Here is a 6,000-nt window from a genome sequence, read left to right on the forward strand (position 1 = left end):
TTTCTTTAGGAGAGAGAGAGAGTTTTTAAAATTTTAATCGATATCGATTACTTATTTGCATTCATAATTCTTCTTTTATTTTTTAAGTTATTCACGAGTTTAGTAATGATTGGAATGATTAATATTTCACACAGTTCCGCTATAGTTGTAGACAAACTTAAAATTTCGTCCTCGTGGTTGGAAAGAGTGTTGTTTGTTTAAAAATAATAAAATCAACTTTTTCAGATTTTAGGATGATTATGATTTAATTTTTTGTGCTTTATTATTTATGTTAAAACCGAACTAATATCAATGTTTTTATCTTTAAGGTCTCATCTACTTAATGGGTCCAATGGCTAAAATAATTTTTTTATCACACTTATTATTGTCATATTTGCAATTGTAATTAATTATATAATTATTATTATACAATTGTAATTTTATAACCGTAAATATATAATTATAATTAGATATTATAATTAGATATTATAATTAGATATCATAATTACATATTTAGAATTAAATAATTATAATGAGATAATTGAATATTGTAATTAATTATTTTGATTAATCATTACATTTATACCTGATAGAAAGTTAACTCGAAATACTTCCGGAACGTTAACGTTTAAAGATCACTTACTTTAAAAAACGATTCCTCGTTTAAGTGTATTTTAGACGTAACTCAAATTAAACGTCTAAGAAAACATCTATAAATTTATTCAATTGTAATTATAGTTACAAAATTATAATTAGAAAAATATAATTAGAAAATTATAATTAAATAATTAAAATTGATTCATATAATTTTTGAAATTGATTATTGTAATTGATTATTATAATTAATGTTTTTTTTTTCCCAGTGGCAGGGTCTGAATTTGAATCTTTGCCTATACTATGCCAGAATTGTTGCTCATTTCGCGTTACCCAGTGGGCACCTGTGAATCAAAGTCACGGAGGCGAGCAACATTGCCCACGCCACACTGCCACAAACCCGTTTATAGGGTGGGCCACATTCACACATCATACACACACAACAGAGGACAGCACAAAGAGAGAGAGAAACATCCATGCCCAGAGCGGGATTCGAACCCGCAGCCTATGGCTTCGCAGTCAGGCACGCTAACCGCTCGGCCATTTGGCCGGCCATAATTAATATAATTAATTATTATAATTAATGCAATTGATTATTATAATTAACTATTATGATTATTATAATTGATTATTATAATTAATCATTACATTTATGTTAGATGAGAGGTAAACTCGCAATACTTTCGTACCATCAAAGATTAACTATCGCTCTTTCAAAAGAACAACATCGTTTCAGTGTAATTTAGACATAGCTCTGGTTAAACGTCTAAGAAAATGAGCATCACTTGTAATGTGCGTTTGAAAGACATTGATCTAGTTTGAAACACGTGTTTAAGGAAATGAGCATGATTTGATTTGCTGATTTGTAAAAATTGACTTACTTTGACTTAGCTGAAAATGCTTAGAAGGCGAGCTTTAAAAAAGGGTCATTTTAAAAGTGAATCGATGGAGATATCAGTCTTTTTTTTAAAAAAAATTTATTGTAACGTTGGCCCAGTTGTTGTTTCTTTCACGTCGTAGCACATTTATAAACTTTATGCAAATTGTTTTGACTAAGCCATAAAATGCAATACAGCCAATTTCACTGAAAGCTTCAAATTTGAAAGCTACAGTAAAGATAAAAATTACAGACCAATAGCTGCACATTTTTCCTCCGACGCTTCATGTCATAACTATCAGATCAAATAACAGCTTCAACTATAAATCCTTTCCAAAAATAAGAATATACACGGAGTTTTCTCTTGCTGACACAATTCTGCACACCTACAACTTTTGAAACCGAGACAGTTTAGAGCAAACTGCTCATATTGTTTTCATTAATTTTTTTAGTTATTTAAGCAAAGTGCTTGAAATAAAATAGAAGAAAACCCACTGCCTGCTAGTTACAATGATAAACCTCAAACAGTGCAATATTGCATGATGAATGGTGCCCAGATTAAATAACATACTATGCCTAGTTTATTTTTTATGTCCTCCAGGCCCAGGAACGCTTAGAGCCATGTCCATGTCACCATGTCGCTCTAATAGATCCACTAGTCTAACATTATCCGCACTTGTAGAGGAGCCAATACAGTTAATGAAGTGAGCAGAAGAAGCCAGACAACAACATAAACAAGATGACAAGGAGAACAACGATACTAGGAACAAGGACAAGGTGAATTGGTCTTGACGCAAGGAACAGGAACAAGGTGAATCGGTCTTGACACTAGGAACAAGGACAAGGTGAATCGGTCTTGACACTATGAACAAGGACAAGGTGAATCGGTCTTGACACTATGAACAAGGACAAGGTGAATCGGTCTTGACACTATGAACAAGGACAAGGTGAATCGGTCTTGACACTATGAACAAGGAGAAGGTGAATCGGTCTTGACACTAGGAACAAGGACAAGGTGAATCGGTCTTTACCCTTTTGACAAGTTTAAAACATTTGATGTGGTCGCTTCGTAATATGGCCAATTCAGTTTCGTCCTCCGACAGCCGATCTAAATTTGAGTTCACGACTACAAATGTTAAACTGCGCAGAATTGTAATTTTGAACCCAATCTAGAAGACAAGGGAACTGTTGGATCAAGTATTGGGAGAAATTTACCTTCGTGGAGAATTTTTTGGATGAAACTTACCCGCATTTGCGAAACATGGATGGGAGAAATCAGGAAAAGCTCTCACGGTTAGCCAGACGGTAAAGGAACTCTAAATTATGATCCGTCTACCCCTCAAGATATTTAACGCCAGCAGTGTGATTGGTGCGAGCTGAGTGCATAATACATTTTAACCAGCCATTGCTGGGATTCGAACCTGGTCACCTCATTTGAAGGCGAACGCTTTATCCCCTGAGTCACCACGACTCTCGACTCTACTAACATTATAAAACTTTTACAACAAAACCGACACAATTATGCGAGTTTGGTATTAACCCAATATATAAAAAGTGGTGACATATATGAGTTTTAAAGCATGTTTAAAGTGACGTAAGATCTTTCTTTGCGCAGCTAGCATTTTAATATTTAAAATATTCATTATTTTAATTATTAAAATGGTAGCTACCAGAAGAAATTTCTTTACACATTTTACTTCTCAAATTAGTGATAAAAAGTAATAATAAAATGCACTGCATTTTCGACTAAAAATAAATAAAGAAACTGAGATCAAGTGGTGACTGTCAAACAATTTTATGATCACTAAATATTATATTTAGTCTCCCTCTTTGCGGTGGTGATCGTTACTTGCATTTGCGAAACATGGTGGGGAAAACTACGAAAACCTCCCATGGTTTGGCAGATGGCAAGGAGACTTTAACCCATGAACCATCCACCCCTGAGGATGTTTCATGTCAACACTGATATCTTTGCAACCTGAGTGGCTATTAGCGTGATTCGAACCAATTTCACATCATTGGAAGGCAAGCCCTCTATTCCCTGAGCCACCACGACTCGACCTATTAAGCTTGTGCTGATCTTGTACCTTCGAATAAATTAGACAAACCCGAACGATTTCCAGCGTGAGAGGGACTTTCCAAGCAGCATTTTCTTTAGTCCCGCATATAGAAAAAAATTCGGATGCCTCGGAAGAAAACTTCCCTCATTCGCATGTAAGCTCGTGTTCTCATGAAATGTCACGGATATGGTGGGTATCTTTATAATAAATCGTATGAGGATCATGGCGATAAATGTTAAAACAATACTATGAAAATTAAGACAAGCCATTAGTTTTTTTTTTTTTTTCAAAACAATTTTTAACTTATCTAGTTTGATGATACTTAGCGTTCAATACAAATTTTTCAGCTTTCGTTAAATTATCTTCTATTATTCTCACGCTACATTGAATTCTATGTGTTAAATAATTCGATGAATAAATACATAAAAAAAAATATTTCTCTACAATGGAAATAATCATGTATCAGGTTTAGTTCATCCTAGAAGATGCTCTTAATTTTAGTAATGTAAATAAAGGTAATAATTATCTCAGACAATTCAAGATTGATATTTTTATTATAAAACATATGTATTATATTGTTTTACTTTTGCCTTAAACTGCGTAAGAATAAGCAATTTAAAACGTTTTTTCATATAATTTTGCGAGAAACATTTGCAAACTAAATTTAATTTCACTATATTTAAGACAGAATACAACTATATTTAATTTTTTAAATGAATGCAAATTAGTAAATATCAATAATTTGTGGATTACAAACGAAAATAGAACTAAGGCTTAATTTAATAGTTATTAAATAGTCTTCTATCACTGATGCGAGTACCTTTATACTTTAGAGAGTTTTAATTTTAAGATATTTTTTTCTACCTTTTCCGCCTCCGATTGAGTGGCAGTTTTGGAGGAATTCACTATTGTGAAATGTAAAATATAACCGATAAAAACACTTTCTCTTGAAATAATGGGTCTATTGTGGACAAAAATTGCGTACGAGAATCTTTAAGTCACAATGGATGATTAACACGTTGAACACCACGCTAATTCTACATGGCTTGCCACGCTAATTTTACATGGCTTGCCACGCTAATTTACATGCATTAATTATACGCTATCTGCTAGCTGTTTTTCGCGGCTTATGTGAAAGGTCAGTGTCAGCAAGCGGTGGCAGACGCAGCCTAAATGTAATTTCAGTGTCAGCAAGCGGTGGCAGACGAAGCGTAAATGTAATTTCAGTGTCAGCCACCGATGACTGACGCGGTGCTCAGCGTGTTAACAGACGTGTCAAAACTAAGTCAACAGTATTAACTATAGTATTGAAATGTTACTATGCACATTGAAATGACACTGTACCATAGCTCTCTACCACAGCGGATTCTACGCAGAAATTTGCTTTTAAAATGAATAAAATATGCTTTTATTTCACATTTATAGATTTTTAAGTTTATTTCAGATTGATTGGGATCATCACCACTACATACAAATAAATCTATTTTGCAAATTGGAGCTCTTTGATCAAGAGGTCTCGCTGGTCCAACAAATGTAGGACTGCTATTCATACAAAGGAAGAATTAAAAAAAATCGGTTGTTAGAAAACTTCAATTTTTACTTTTCCCTTTTCTTCAGAAGTAAATTTTTTGTGTCCACGACTTCTTATTTATAGCTTTAACATATTCATTATTTATGCATATGAATATATATGCATTACTTATAAATAAATTGTGGCTGTCATGGTGATTTAAATTTTCTGCATGAATTACTGAGTTATTCGGAAGATAATTTCGTTTCTTCCTTATGAAAATGAAAGATGATTTTCTTATAGTGACTAAATATATTGCCCATTCCAGTCCCACACCTTTTTCATCTTTCTGACAGTAACATGATTCCTAGCTCATTTCTCATCATCTTAGCTCATCTTTCATTACCTTTACTGGCAAAAAACTGATTCAGGTGAATTTTTAAACATATCATTTTACATCCGTCGTTGAGCAGCCGACCCAATTTTTGGGTTTACGGCTACTAATGTTCAACTCTGTAGTCCTGTAATTTTGAACCCAATACAGAAGACAGGGGAACTCCTTGATCAAGTATTGGGAGAAATTTGCCTCCGCGGACGAATTTCTTTGATGGAACTAACCCTCATTTGCTCTACATGGAGAGGAAGACCACGAGGACCTCCCATGGTTAGCTTGACGGCAAAGGGACTCTAACCCGTGATCCGTCTGCAGGAGGATATTTCACGACTGCACTATGGTCGGTGCAAGACGGATGCGGATTTTATAGTCCAGTTATCGCTGGAATTCGAACCCTGTTCCCCTCATTGGAAGGTGAACGCTTTATAACCTGAGCCATAGCTGCTCTGAACACATCATTTGAAATAAAGGAATTACTGTCTTAACATTTTTGCAAGGACCCGAACAAATATTGTGTGCATCCCATTTCTCGTCCCCATTGATGATGCGCTACAAAAATGATAGTTTTCTGGACGTTTGAGAAGCA

This window comes from Parasteatoda tepidariorum, chromosome 5, assembly GCF_982258835.1.
Source record: "Parasteatoda tepidariorum strain Cologne lab strain chromosome 5, Ptep-v5.0, whole genome shotgun sequence".
Taxonomy (NCBI): domain Eukaryota; kingdom Metazoa; phylum Arthropoda; class Arachnida; order Araneae; family Theridiidae; genus Parasteatoda; species Parasteatoda tepidariorum.